Raw genomic sequence first — 16628 nt, forward strand, 5'->3', positions numbered from 1 at the left:
TTTTAACACAGGAACATTTTGTGATATAGCATTAGATCCTGTTGTGATCAAATGAAAATGTGTTTTGAATTTGTGCATATTTCTGGTTTAATTTAATTCTTCCAGGAAATAATCATTTAAAAAAAAAAGAAACAAACACAAAATTGCCTTTTTAACAGTCTCATGATATATCGTGATATATCATATGGTGATCCTGATATTGTGATTTGTATCATATCGCCAGATTCTTGCCAATACACACCCCTAATTGTCATAGTCAGAGTAATTCTGGAGTAGGACCATGCATGTAAATGTACTCAGTGCTGGACTAGAAAGACAAAGGTCTATAATGAAGACAGACAGAACAGATACAAATACAGCTTGCACTGAAACACAATATTTTGTCAGCACTTACCTTGTCATACTCAGATGTCTTGTAGCTACTGTTGAACAACTGTAGGTTCAGGTGCTTGTTTTCTTGGAGAAAATCTTGAAGCTCATTCTCCTACACAAAAGACACAAAAAGAAAACAGTGTTTAAAACTCAAGAAGTCATCATGATTAGACCAGAATACAGCACTAAACCCAGCGTGTTGTTCACGATAGCTCATGCATTATTCAACCCAAAAGACTGCTCGAGGTTCTCTTGCATGTTCTAGAAAGCATGACTAAAAGAAGCTGTGGTTTCAGCAGCATGATAACCCGCCAAAACAATATTATAATACAAGCTCAACGTGAAGTCTTTTGTACCACTCTGTCTGGGTCGATGAAGATCCAAAACATTCAAGCAGCTTTCTTTTCACATTCTCTTCTACAATGTATGGAGACAACAAAAAAACACTCATTGCAGAGGGGGAAAACATAATTACATTCAATCAACAGTCAAGAGGCGTTCCAGGGAGGCAATTTATAGTGTCAACCGGAGAATTCTCTGAGATGGGCATTTCACTGCAGCTACAGCAGCTTGTAGGCCAAGTGTTGTTCCAGTCAGGAGCAAAAAACCCACTGGCTCATGCATGATACATTTACGGTAAATACAAGCCTTCTTAATAGCTAGTGACAGCGGGTATGCTGCTTCTTCCTTATGTTTTACTTATGAGGGGTGTTTCAGAGGGCAAATGGAGGCAGGTATAAGCATGGAAACATACCTGCAAATGTGCGTACATATGTGTAAAGAGACATGTAAAAGGGTAGTTTTCTTAGATGTAGCTTTAGAGGCAATGTATATGACAATTTACCTGACCTCATGTCAAACTGTGTATATAAAACAGTAGGTAGGATGAGGTTGATGTAACTGTAGACATTGTGCAAAATAAAATAGCACTGAATTCATTAAGCAGGTTGAAAAAACAATGTGAAGAAACTTGATTTGTATCTGTCATTATATTAGAGTAGTGCACAAACTACACCATACAGTACTAATAATGCAGATAATTTCCACTAAAATGGAGACATACTGTCAAGGACAAACAGTGATAAGTAAACAATAGCCTGAAGATAGAACCAAAGTCACATCTGCCACTTATCCACTAATTTAATTTCTGTCACATCCCAAAAAATATTGGCATTTCAACCTGCATCAATTGCACCCAGTCAATTTTAATGTTTCCCGTAGAAGCAGTAGATTGCATCGGCATGCCTATTCATATCCATCGATTCCTCAATTCACAGCTAATGTGAGCTGGCTGAGCCTCCAGGTGTTCACTCTGAAGGACAAATTTCAACAGAAAGAAAAAAAAAAAAAAAAAAAAAAAAGAGTATTCACATTTTACACACTCATGAAGACAATGAGCTTAAGCCTGTGGAATTCAAGCTTGTTGGGGATTTAAGTATCTCTACATGACTGCCGTACTCATTGAAAATCCTTTTTGGAAATTTGGATTTGACAGCACACATGTGGTGATGTGCAGCAAATTGTCTTGAACACAGAATCAGCTGTTTCTTTGTCTTGTCGAGACACTCTAAACAGATCCGTCTCCGTCATAATCCCTTGGCAAAACACATTTTCATAAAGAGCCTCTGAGCCCATTGACAAGGAGAATTCAGCGCTGAATGCACTGCAGCCTGGGTTTTGCACTGTATTTTTTTTTAATGAGCTGGAAGATTTTTTCTTAATCAATAAACTATGAAACATAATGATTGGCTCACAATACCTGAGTAACTGCAAATGCAGTCGTGTTTTATCCAGACATGACTCAGCCTTGTGTGCAAAAGCTGTGCGTTTAATTACTGCACGCCTGACAGATGATTCAGCTGTGCCATTTAAAACACAAGCAGACATTTCACCCACTTAGACTGGACTTAAACTCACCAAGCAGCATTATCTGGTTTTATTCAGTATAGAAGACAGAGAGGGTATCCAGTCATTACTGCACTAATCATCTTGACACAGACCACCTGAATGAAGGGCTAAATGCATGCCGATTGCAGACATTATGTCTGCACCCTTTGAACCATGTTCTCCTGATGACTAGCTGCATGCAACATCAATGACCTTTAAATAGAAACATAATAAATGATAGCAGGATACACTCACTGAGTGAATTTGCAGATGACAAATTGCTTACAATGTAATTTACCTGTACTCAAATGCATGATTAAATTGAGACTGACCAGAGATGCATGGTACATATAGATTCTGATGTAAACAGCAGCATCCAGTACACAAATAGAGCCAGAGCAGTAAGAAATCACAACAAAGCCAACTCAAAGAAGTGAAAAATGTTCACAGTGTTAAAAGACTTATTGTGTGAGATCCAAAAGTCCATCTTGAAATGGAAGTCTCACATTTTGCTTTTGCAAATATGCATGCCATAAGCCCAAACAATCATGGCTGCCAATTACACTTTTGACAGAAGGGGTTTATGTTTACAAACAGCTCATAATGACTCATTTTACAGGAGTTATTGATCTAAATTTGAGAGCACATCAACGCACTACAGTCTTTGAACTTGTTGAGTTTGCCTTCTGTCTGCCTTGATATTGATCTCCGATTAGCCCTGATACATATTTGAGCAATCCTGGCACAGCTTGTCGCCATGGTAACAGGCCTTAAATACTAGTGGAGGCATAGCCTGCTGATGGTCTGTACTTATACAGTCAATACCCAGGAAGGTGGAGGTGCCAGATGGCTAAGCCAATGTTTAGTCATTCACTCAGTGTCTCAGCCTATGTGTTTACATACACGACAGCTAAACTCACGATGAGGAGACATGGCATTAATACTTGGTAAGTGAAATCACTTTATGTTACTGTCTAAGCTCTCAGTGTTTGGTAAATAGATTTTTAAGAGTCTACCAGCGGAGCAGCTGCACTGGGTCGCTAACAGCTACATCTTATGCTGTAAGCGGAGTCTTTACTTTGACCTGAAAAGGACCAAGAAGGAGAAAAACAGTGAGAGAGGTAAGCTAGTTTGGACCAAACAGGGAGTGACATTACTGTCAACTCGCTATCCCCTCACAAAAGCGCTCATTGGTCTTGTCTGTGTTTATGTCTCTGTTCTCAGAGCTCAGTGCAGGAGGAGATAAGAGCTGTGCTGCAGTCTGTGGAGACCAGCCTGCCATTTCTGCACGCCATTTGGGGACAGTTTGTCCTTTGGGTAGCTTCCCCCGGACTCAGCAGGCTGACAATGGCTGAGGAGGGAAGTGCTGCTGTGGGCAGAGAACGTGAGAGGAGGGCAGCAAAGAAAACAGTCCTAATGGAGTGTTTATTTGGGGCAGAGAACCACACACAAAGACAGCTCATCTAAAGTAGAGGCCTTGAGGGCATGAGGGAATGAATTCAAATAGTCTCGGACCAAACAGTGCCATTTAAATACTGTTGAATCCCTTCAGCTCCTGCCTTTCAAAGGAAAAACCTCTCTCCAAGCCATCAGCACTGCATCTTCTTCTTAACCTCTAAAAACAAGTTTGTATGTCAATCATAAAACAGCCTGCACTGTTTTCACAACTTCTGAACCAGAGGCCTTGTAGAAATGACTGCATTTAGATTCTCTCCAGAGATCAAGTGAAATACTTAAAAATCTAAAGCACAAACCTTGTTGCAGAGCCCAACTGTGACATGCCATTCTATCGTATCAGATGTTTTACCTCTTTACTTTACTACACTGTAAGAAAATGGAAAATCATTCCACTTGTACATTAATTCATAATTTTAAAGAAAAGGGGCTGCATTCACTATCAGTATCACTACAGCCACTTTTACACAGAGAGCTTGGAAAAAAGGTGAGATGGTGATCTCACCTTTTTGCCACCATTGACTGATTTCCACAGTCAAGCCAAAGGAGTAACAGAGGTGAGACAGGCTGGACTTCTGCACAGCAGACCTGCATTCCGGAATCAAAGGGGCGGTGACGCAGTGCAGTGTGTAGTGTGACGTATAACTTGTGTGTCGGAAATACCCCGAGCATAGTGGTGCTGGTCCTCAAAAAATTGTTAGCATGGACAGAGTCCTCCACCCAAAGTGACAACAGCTGGTGAATCTCGGCGTCTCCCCAGTTCAACATCTTTCTGGTCATGCTGATATGTTTGTGTAGTATACATGGCCCACACTCCTTTTTAAATTCCCCCGGCGCAAGGTTCGCACACAAAATATGCCATCAAAATGTCACACCTTGGTTGCGGAATGAGAGGTGTTCCTCTTATACAGCGTTCCAGAATCATGATTCCACCTTTATCATGGCTCTGTTACTATGTCCAGAGGTGTTACAGAGCCGTGACAGAGGTGGGACCAAATGATCCCACTATTTACACAGACATCGTTCTAGAATAAAGGCAAAATATTCCTGGAACAGAGTTGCTGTGTAAAAGGGGCTTATAATTGTAGTAGTAAAACTCCTGTGATCCAAGTTATTTACTTAAGCTTTACTCTGAAGTTGCTCTGCTGTGTGAAAAGTGTAGACGGTAATTACTGCTTTGTGTCTTGTACAGTATTTTAGTCAGTGGTTTATTGAGCCTACTTGGCAAAGGCTGACTCCAACTATAAAACCACCTGACTATCAAAGCTAAACTATCTACCCACTGCTTGAAAAGGATCCAACAGAAATGTTAATGTGTGTGTGTACAATCTAGAGGACCAGGTTAGACTCTTTCATATCACTTTATGGGAATAACACTCCTTTTTAAGGCAAACAGGGCCACTACTACAGCCACTGAGATTACAAAGAATATTAGTGATGGCCAGAGGATACAGGGTTATAATTCTAATAATGTATCAGATGTTTCCATTAACCACAGTGTTCACACAGTTTCTTTACAATGAAAATGGAACTCATTTTCTCTCATTTCCAGCCTGTTTGTTTTTAATCCTGTATTGTTTACATCCACCTATATGCTTCCTCCATAAAACATAACCACTGTTTGCTTAATGCATACTGTTCACAATACAGGGACCTGTTCATCAAAACTTACACTCTATTGCATGTAGTACATTTTATATGAATTCTTGTTTAGTTTTAAGGGTATTATTGACAACAGGAAAAAAAAAAAAGTGTAACATATCACAAAGAGGTTTTATTCAGTGTTCGTTGTAATAATCCAAATGCTAAAATAGGAGCGTGAAACATATAATATGTAATTTTTTTCCCTCTATATTTTAAGTTCTTGGCTGTTTTTCCTTTTCCTTGTGTGTGACCAGAGTCAAGGCCACCCCAGAAGGCAGACTGACATTTCTGGAGCACTGTGAAAAAATGAGGCACCAGGGAAAACATACAGTACGATAATAAAAGGGTTTTGTAACATACTGTATGTCTGGCCTTCTACAATGGTCACATTATTCATAAAAGCTCTACAAGGCTGTAAGGAGCTTTAAGAAAAGATGTATTTGCAAAAGAAACTAATATACAAGTCACAGCCTGAGGATAGCGCATTGTTGATATTGTACATAGCACTGTAAACTTTGTGCATGATCACACTCAGTAGAATATAATTACTGCTCACAGTGTAGCCCTCATTCTCAAATGTATTCCCTGCACAAACAAAACCCAACTCGCAAATACTGCAACTTGCAGTTAATTGCTCACATTTTTCAATTTCAATAATCACCGCCCGAGAACCAGGCTATCATTACAAGAGACCGCCACTTGTATTCTCAGGGGGCATTTGTGTGTGATGATAGCGAGCGTGGCTCTCAGGTACAAATCAATTTTAGCCTCCGTCTTTTCACTTAGAGGCCAAGGTATATTTTTGGAGGCACTTAACCAAGTCTACCTGTTGATCTTTTTCTTCACCTCTGCCTCAAGTGCTTCACACTCCTTCCTTCTGGTGCTGATCTCAGTCTCCTGGGAAGAGAAAAAAAAGCAGAGGATGACTGCGATGGTTTGTCAGGAAAAGAGGCTTCTTGAGAGAATTGAGTGAGACTAGACAAAAAGAAATGGAGCGGGAGTGTTTCATTATTCAGCAGTATCTATGTGTGTGAGTTTACAGCATGTGCATCTACGTGTGTGCAACAGATACTTGGAAATAATCTATTGGAGTGCACATTTGAAAATATTTGTAGATAGAGATAAAAGTCTGAAAAGATATTCCAATCTTTAGGATGCATCATCCTCAAGGACTAACATAACATAAAAAAGCCTTAACTAAAGTATATCTTGTTGCAGTTGTGATTTCTACGTAACTACTATGGTTGGGCAACATAAAAAAAAGCCTTAATTTGTATTTTGTTTGAACAGTATACTCAATATTTTATATTAGTGGGTAAAATTTTCATTAAGTGATACAATATGTCACAAAAATTCTTCTAAATAAGGGATGATGTACACAACAAATGAATAGAAAACCATAACTCACAGACCTACAGTAAATGAAATTAATGGATTTCACTAACAGTGTAATGTCTACAGGTTACGAATAATGTCAACAAAATGCCAAGAGCTTCAAAATGATGACAAGTTTCAGTATTAATGAATCATAACTTGAGTATTTATCTCCTACATATTTTATTATTAACGAAAACCTTTATACAACTTGTTTCATCTTGCACTTACTGTTGCTGTGTCCATTTTCAAAGCAGACATATTTACCCATCATGTTAGAAATGCCCAATACTAATGACATCATCTCACTGCTCAGTTGCAAGTAAGTGACACAAGTGAGCAACTACATGAACAATAGGAGGCACTGACTCTATGAACCATAGTGGCTCTAATTAAATCTGTTTTTCTGCTGTGAAACATATTGAAGATTTCAGTATGCTTCCACATGTACAGTATGCCTCATATTTTATCATCGGTACTTCTCTGTCACTGAACTGACCAATAAATTCCCCCTTAACTGAAGTAACAATGAAAAAGTTTTTCATTCTTCATAATTAGAGCCACAGTCTGACTTCAGTCTGGCAGACTTTCTACAGGTGAGCCTTTTAGTCTGTCAGTATTGTTCAGTGAACTCCTCTTCACACTAGATGCAGACAGCTACACATGGGACCCCCCGAACAAAGCTGCTTGTGCGTGTGACCCTGTTCAGTAGATGTCACATCTCTTTGTGCCTGTACTCTAATTAGAAGATAAGATGCATCCACCACTGCATCATATAGCTTTTTAAACTGGTAATGCACACCTTCTGTATGAATATTAATGTAACACATAGCCCACTATTGCACTGTTCTTGCAGCAGTGGATATATGAAAGTGTTACATCACCATCCAGATCCTCTGTTCATCAGCAGACTGAGTTTCCTATCAGTGCGTGAGGAACATCCTTGCTATAGATAGGAGTGAAAATGCAGATGGATGTTCCAAGATTAGTGTAAAGAATTAAACAGGATTTTAACTGTGTCAGTGTGTTTTACTAGTACACACACATCATGGCAGTGCGGCTCTACATGTCCTCCAGCAAGACTAGCCTATAATAAGTACCAGTGGAGCCACCTGAAGCCCTCAGCTTACAATACATCCTGCATGTGAGGATGCATGAATATGCACTTGACTGCAGCGGTGCCCACAGCTGGGTTTGACTTACTAGAATTCATTCAAATAGAAGGCATTTTACTTTGCTACATCTGCTGCTCTTGACCCTCAAGTGCCAACAATTTTTAATAAAACAGTGAGCAATAAGGTCAGAGAACAGGACTAGCAGAAGGAGAAGGGACAAGCTTTGACCCTTTCATGATCTGTAACCTTGTGGTTTTTCACCCGAGGCAAGTGACAGTTGGCATGATTAAATCTTTCACCCTTTATCTATGGTAGCTGGTCCACAAGAGATCCTGCTCAACTTATACATATGCATGTGTCCTTGCATTTCTATCCTTTCGAGGACTACAACACTAACAAACAAAAGTAAGAGATATAGTCATCACATTACTGGAATTTCTAACACATTAAATCTATTACAATACCAAGGTTTGGGAACATGTTCTATACAACATATTAATAGAAGGCACAACATTTTTACATACTTAATACAACAGCATTTAATTCATTTTCTTATGGACTGAAGCTTCGTCTGCTGTCTCAGATTTCTCAGGCCTGATTACTATGAGAGGGATTAACTTAGCTTTGAGAATTACAAATGGCTTTTGCCCAACAGGACAACACACTTATTAACAACAGGACCAGCTTGTTTAAAGCCTCAGTGGTGTTGGAACACTTACTTCAAACTTTTCCATTTGGTGTTTGTCCTTCACGTGGTTTGCTAAATTTGTTGTTTTGGCACCTTTCTCTAGCACTACTCTGTAACATCACTTGCTTTTCTTTGCTCATTTGCCTCAAATGGACAGAATTTCCAGCTCTGTCCTATTATCCTGTTATCATTGTAACCAAAACAAAGACTGCACTATCTCTAATGCCCTAATGCAAAACAAAACCTGTACCTGACCAAAACCGAACATCCTGAACTATTCAAGTAGAGTGCATTAGAAGAACAAAGGCAAGAAGAAATGGAAGGATGTGTAGTTATCTAGAAACCACTGTCATGTGTCACAATTAGAGAGAAAGATTTAACTAGTGAGAGAAATATTTATAGGTTGAAATATTAACAGATTTAATCCCACTTGTTGTCCAAAGGAACACAGAGAGGATAAGAGAGAATTTAAAGAGACTGATTTTTGTGAAAAAGGACATCAGAAAAATAAAATGTACAGTGTACTCCCATGAAAAATCTAAATGATTTCCTGTGAGTGAATCACACAGAGCCTCCACAGACAGCTTGCCATCTCCCATGTGGGCTGGTGTCTAATGTGTATAGTTTGTGGAACCAGACGGCTGCAACATGCACGATGAATATTTCACCTACTCACGCAGATACACACAAATCCCATCCTTGCCGAGACCCATTTGTCTGAAACACATTCGCCAATGTTCAATTAAAAACCCCTCTGATAAAAGATTCAAATGGCTGCCATTGTGAGTAATGAGCTCCTGTATAAGTGAAGAGGCGTTTACTGCACGGCAGATGAAGACAGATGAGAAAGCCCATCCCCTTAGGGTGGATCTAGGATTCTTGCTTCAGTAGCACTAACGCAAATGCATGCACAACAGAGGTGCTTCTAGTGATAATGACTCTGTGTGTGTCTTGCATAGACAGTGGAGACAATTTACATTGTGTCGAATATTTGCTGATATCATCCAATATTAGCACTAAAGACATCATTTCACTGATGGCAGTAGTGGATATTTATGTGATATATTACACTGTTTTTTCGTTTGCTTGTTTTTCAGAAATTCATATGATGCATTTATTCAAAAATAACAGTAAGAAGGTTTAGCTCAGGTACATTATTTATACATACAGAATGAAGATTTCCCTGGCAAAACAACAAAAACATAAACAAACATGAAATAACATCATCATCAGCATGGTTATCAGCCAAATTATCATTTTAAACATTATTGTGGGTATTTGTCATATACAGAATATAATTAATAGACAGAGGAACTGTGGGATCACCCATGGCTTTCTGCCTTTAATTTATATTTGGCTCTCACCATTGTGGCTTTTTGAAGCCAGGAGTGACCACATTTCAACAAAAGGGGCAGAACTACAGGAGCCTGAGAGGTCAGAGGTGAGCTAATGCTAGGCGCTACAGTAAACTGAATCAAGCATTGCCAAACAAAGTCATTTTACAGTCTTGTATAGTCCAACTAAGTCAGAAGCCACAACAAAAATGCAGGCTTTAGTTTAACCTGAGATCTAATTAATGATGAAAAAACTTAAAGATAGACTACCAGATCACTTACTAGAGATTCAAAATAATTACTGATTAATTGAGGAAGTTCCCCTGAGAGGACTTTAGTGTAATTCTATGGGGACCAGGGCTTCTTGGAGCCAACCCAGTGTCCGTCAGCAAAATTACATCTTTAAGATACTTCTGTATTGGCTTCATTATTGAGCTGAGGTCTTTGTCTCTTGATATCCAGAACTTTGCAGTCATTGCATCCCCATTAGCAGTCACGATAACAAAGTGCCAAAATTCCAAACCAAGGCACATTTGCAATCAAATGAAACAAATAGTCCAATTAAGATAATCACTTTCTAGTTGACTACATTTTAAGTTTATTAATGGATTAGTTAACTTTAACTATATTTGGGTTTTAAGCTTGGAACTTGTCAGGAGCTTTTTTTTCTGCCTTAATTCTTCATTCTATTCTTGATTCATCATTAAAAATCACAAAATCAACAAAACTACAACACAGATGGTTAGTGGTACAAATGACATTGATTTATTCTGTGTGTATAATGTATCAAACACAATCACAAAATACCATAAAGAATCAGACTTAGTCTTGACAACTAATGTTCATTTATATGGTAAAAAATGCAACTCTAATTAACAATGATTGCAGCTTCAATCAGGTAAGAACCAACTGAACCCCAGCAGTGAGCTGTGGACAGTGGTGTAGTTCAGCACCATGGACAGATCCTTTTTTCCCAGTGTACAGAGTACATGAGCAACTCCACATATTTTCACTGCTACTCACTCCCGACTGTGAGTTCAATACATCGCAAACTGTTAATGAAATGAGGTTCAGAAGCTTTTATTTCAGAAGTGACTAATTAACACAGGAGGCTTTCCCCATCCTCTCCTCAGCTTTCAGTCTTCTGATCTTTTGTAGCTGGGAAAGCTCTGTGCATAATCTCTGGCGAGCAGGGGTAACCTCATTACTCTCTCTGTACTCTCTCTTTCTCCCCCATATTCTCTTTCTTTCTTTCATCCCTTGTTGTGTTGAATATGCATGATGCATAATGATGGGTAATAATCCTGCCTATGGCTTTACAAAAAAAAAAAAAATCTGCAAACGTTTGTTCCAGGGGGCACTTCTATGCAAACAGATTAGATTGAGATATTCAATATTGACAGACAAGCATAAGGGGTAAGACTTCCTCTAGGATAGGAGGTCCCTGATCTCCTTGCAAAAAATTTCAGGTTCATTTTACATCTAATTATGACACGGAATGAAAAAAAAAAAACAGTATGCTAGAGGCTGAGCTACTTTAAAACCAAATTGACAACCACCCTTGAAGAAAAGAGCAATTGAGACTGTAGTGAGAGTAGTTATTCTTAGAAACAACCAATAGATCAACTAAGTCTGTTGCAGATGCTGTAGCTTTACAGGCAATTTGTTGCCTCTACAAATGTCAGTGTTGTTCCACAAGATATATATATTGTCCTGAGATACTTTCTGCTTGTTATTATGTTTGTGTTTGTTTCATTTCTCCAGCCACAACGCAGCTGGGTGGAAGGGTCATAAAAGAGGAAACAGAAAAGGTTACCGGTGTTGAGTATTCAGGAGCCACCACAGTCAGGGTCTTTAAGTAAGGATTCCCCTCTGTTATTCAATACGTAAGCCTCGCTTCCGCTCTGCACAACGTAGCAACATGCAGTAGTTGGCTATACTGCATGTACTGCTAGACGAGGCACACAGTAATCTAGCGCTGCACAGCAAGTACTTGTGATTTCAAACCATCTGAAATGGCAGAGTAAGTTACATAACCCCTGCAGCTTAGGTCTGTGTGCGCAGGCACAGATGCTTGCACTCCACTAATACTGTACTCGTCTGCCGCCTGCAAGTGTGTATCAGTGCACATGTGTGCACGCATGTTTATGCACAGCAACATGAAGACTGAGTGCTGAATCACAGATTTAAAGGAAAAACAAGTGTAGCTCTCAGAGGTCAGCGAGTATCTCCTCCCACCACCCTCCCACCCCACATATACATACACACACACACACACACACACACACACACACACAGGGGACAAAATACATGGCACAGATAGCAGGGAGAAAAAGGTAAAGGGATGAGAGAAAAAAAGAGGGATAGTAAATGACTGTATGATCATGGCAGAGATATGTAAAGGCAGGGAGGCCTAGATATGAATGCAAATGAAATAGATGGGAGAATAGGCAAAATGAAAAATGGGATGGAGGCAGGATTTACCATCTAAGCTCCTCAGCTCTGCAGCATTTTGTCCCGGGTATAAGACCTCAGCGAGGCGTCCTCTATCAGGCATATTAAACATCATGCAGCAGTGGCAAAAGGGGTAGCATAGTCTGGATTCCAGCTTTTCTTTCCCTTTCTCACTCTTTCTCACTGTTTCTATCTCCCCACCAGTAACCACGGAAGCCTCTGTATGCTGCAGAATCATAAATGAAGCTGCTACTATCACCGCGGTCTGACCCCTCTGAGCCACTGGCTACTACACTACCTTACCTGCCTGCCGATGTCTTAGAAGTATGACACACCACTACTGAAGAGCACACAGGGACAAAGAGAAGAAGAAGAACAGGAGATGAAAGAGACACTGTAAACAAGGCATGAAATAAGAGACAGAAGATAGTACAATGCTAATGAATGACAGACAGAAAAACAGAAAGTGTAAACATCAAACCAACTCTTACTATCACTGCACTCAGTAATGAAAGGTTTGAAGAAATAACAGTGATGGAAGCATAAAAAAAGGGATAAACTCTGAGCTATAGTAAAATGTGTCTGTGTTTGGTATGAGAGCTAATTTGAAAGCGCAGTCTCAAGAGAGAAGACTGTAAATCTGATAATCCCACTACATGAACACAAAGATGTCAGAGGAGACTTTTAACTTAATGGAAACTAAACAGCCATAACAAACTCCTACAGAGAAGACAGAGGGTGCAGTGCACTGCCATGTTTTTTCATTAATTTGCCCATGCGTTTGTTTTGACAGTAGTGGATTCAATAATGCACCATTCAACAGAGAACCTACAGCGTGGCAAGAGAATAAACAGGTTTTATTTTTATGTTTTGGCAGCTGAAACCATTACGCTGACTAAAGGTCCATAGAGAACATCTGATGATTACTGCTGCAACCAAGCAAATGCTGGAAACCCACTGCTGTTGCCCACTCAGACATGGAGGCTTACTCATTCCCAGCTGGAATAACTGGCCGAGCTTCTACAGACTGTCACCGAGTTCACATGGCAACCTTCATCCCTCATACCAGAGCAGTAAACACCTTATGACAAAAGACGGTTCGCGTAAAAACGAATCACCTCTGCAGCTTTTATTGTGATTGTTGCCTAGAGAAAACTCAAAACCTCAAGTATATACTACAAAGCATTGGTGATATGTGTGGGTAGGAAGTTATTTTCTTTATGTGGACTATAAACTTTGGAGATTGACTCCCCCTACACCTCAAAAGATGAAGTGTTGTGTAGTTATTCCTGTGTTAGTCATTTTTTATTAGAATTGTAGTGCATGCTGCTTGAAGAGAGAATAGAGCGGAGATCCATGTTACTGGCACAGTCATACACAGCAGCTGAATGCACTAATATTAGAAATAAAACAAGCCAACAGCCTTAGTGCCCAGTTCCCTTTAAATATTAATTCTACAATTTTATTTCAGGTACTCAGACATTATGTAATTATAGTAAAATTTAACACACGTTGAACGAAGAACATAAATAAAAACAACTGTGATTCAATTTAAGATATGCAATCAGTCCTCCAGATTTTGGATTTGACTTCCCACTGCTACAAGCTCCACCAAAACAGTCACTCTCTTTCCCCACAGTATTGCAGTTAATTACCAGAATCACCCTCTGACAAAACAAAAGGATGCAAATTACATCCTGATTTTTTGAGTAGCCTTTAGAAAGCCAGTAATTGTTGGACAGAATAAAAATAAGCACAGCCAGAGCACCATATTGCAGGAAGTAAACACCCCAGAAACTGCAATGATATACAGCACGTACAGAGCAGTTTAATACTGAGCTGGTGTTGTCACATCACTTTTATTTGTACAGCCCACATGTCAAAAACTGATATGGGGGTGAATTAATGCTTAGCAAATAAATAAAAGCAACAGTTAGTGAATAAAACAGGATAAAATGTTATAAAAAAAAATATTGTGTTGAATGAAATACTTTCAGTTGTTTTTTTTTTCTTGGCTGACTCAAGCAAACCCTTTTTTCAAGCAGCATACAGTATTTTAGAGTTTTAATAACTGTGTGAGATGAAACAAATCAAGAATTATCATGTTACAAGTGTAAAAACTTGAAGGTAGTTTATTTCTACATTAAAGACCTAATCACTCACAAATAGGGATGCACCGATACTGATATCAGTATCAAGTATTGGGTCCGATACTCAGAGTGTGTACTCCGATACAACTTCACTGATACCACTTTCGGCAGTGTGACATTCGCAGTTAAGTACAGCAGGTACGCAGTGGAAGAGTAATGTCAGCAGTGTGGAGATTTTTCAAAATAAATGATGGTGACAAAAGTAACGCTGACTGCAAGTAACGTTAAAGACACAGACGGATAAGGATGGAGCGTTCTGTCTGTCTTCTGCCTACATTACGTTGGTTTTCCAGGTGCTTGCGTATCCATACCCAGACAGAGAATACCACCTGGAACCGTGGAGGTAGCGGATCTGTTCAAAGAGCGACTGTGTGAGTTAGTGAAAAACTACTGACATATTTGTGGCAACTACCCTCATCAATATCAATATCAACATTAGTATCCACATTAGTGTTACCTCTGTCGTCTCCATGTTTATTATTACTGACTTTCATCTTCTCAAAAAACTTTACTTTTCTTCGTGGTATTTGTCCAGTATGGTTAATTAAGAGCGGCGGCCCCTGATGGATGGATTGATTGAGAAACGCTCATTCCAACGCACTAAATGTCAGTAGCAGCACTTTATTACAGTCAGACTACTGATAACGACAGTAAAGCACCTTTTCAAAAGTAACGAAGAACTGTAATGGTATTATTGAGTACTCATGTCGGTACTCGGTATTGACAAGTACTCAAATGTAAGTACTTGTACTTGTACCCGGTCTGGAAAAAAGCGGTATCGGTACATTCCTAGTCACAAACAACCAAAAGCATCTACTGATCTAAAATGTTTAATAACTTGTGAACTGTTAATTCTATCAATACATGTAAAATACAGTTTCTCAGCTTTTCATCATCATCAGATATGACCTATTTGGATGTTCAGAGGCTCCATAGTGGACGTGGAAACCCGTTATCTTCTGCAACATTGATTCATCAATAAAAACCATGTAAGTTTGACAAATGACAGTCAGTGGCTCCAGAAGCTTGTTTTTATGTTCATTTCATAAAATATTGTGCTGAAAAGGTCATTTTTTTCTCCATTTTTTTCAGTCCTGACACAATAACCATTTAATTTACTCTGATAACATTATAATAAATTGTGATAGATCCCTTAGCAAGTTAGATGTAGAGGGAAATTCATTTGGAAGTCACCACAAAAATAGTTTTAGACCTTTAAGGGTTAAACTGCATCAAGCTTGCCAAAATCCAGGAACATATGACAGTTACTGTGAACACAAATTTACTACTCATCTTATGTCCCACAGTTTAGATGCACATTATTTGTAGGAGGTCTGGAAGAAAAAAGGATCAGTGTGGTAAGCCATTGTTTTGGCACACTTCAAGAAAGTCTGAAGCCTCCTTCCCACACTAGTGAAGTTCTAGTTCTTGGTAAAAAAATATAATTTTTTATGAGGATAATTATCAGAGTTTTGTTGAAAGCTGGAAGTGGCTTAAAGCTCCATGGGGGAGGGTGCCTCCTAATGCTCTATGCAGAGGAAAAACCCTGCAGCAGAAAAAAATAAATGATAATATTGACTAGACTTTAATGAGGAAAATGAAAAACAAGGCAATTGATTTCTCTTCCTCATTTCAAAGTCATTGTTTGTTTCAATGACTTTTGAATTTCCTGCTCATTTTGAAATTTTTACATATTTTCTGAACTACGCTTACCTAAGTTTAGCAATAGGGATGGGCTTTTTATTACTTTTTGATGATCATTAAGGCATTTTAAGCCTATTAGTTGATTATGTTTTTACAGTACAATATCACAAATCACAAATTTACTTCCATGGTTTTCAATAATCTCTTGTCATTCCTGGTGAAAACGTTTCCTGAAATATTTAGATTAGATTAGATAGAAGTTTATTGATCCTTTAGGCAAAACCCACAGGAAATTGAGGTTCAAATAGCAGCATAACACCAAATATATACACAAGAAATACTACAAGAAAATAGCAAAACAATAACTCTAAAAAAGAAAACAGTATCGAAAAAAACAGGTAATTGCACATTTTAAAATACCAGTAGAAACAACAAGTAGCAAGGTAATAATTATTTTAAAAATAATAAATAATAATAATAATAATAATAATGATAATAGGTGCTGTCAAAT

General features: G+C 38.7%; 1 protein-coding gene across 2 annotated transcripts in view; it reads right to left on the reverse strand.

Annotated features, from left to right (window-relative positions):
• Positions 1–6194, reverse strand: part of rimbp2b (RIMS binding protein 2b) — a 43967-nt gene extending 37773 nt beyond the window's left edge. For both annotated transcript variants that reach the window (XM_030144482.1, XM_030144481.1), the window contains exons 1-2: positions 6176–6194; positions 395–484 (exon numbers count right to left, since the gene is read on the reverse strand). The gene's annotated coding sequence lies outside the window, so the exon portion shown is untranslated. The remainder of the gene's footprint in view (positions 1–394; positions 485–6175) is intronic.
• Positions 6195–16628: the final 10434 nt, after the last annotated feature.

This window comes from Sphaeramia orbicularis, chromosome 9 (assembly GCF_902148855.1).
Source record: "Sphaeramia orbicularis chromosome 9, fSphaOr1.1, whole genome shotgun sequence".
NCBI lineage: Eukaryota > Metazoa > Chordata > Actinopteri > Kurtiformes > Apogonidae > Sphaeramia > Sphaeramia orbicularis.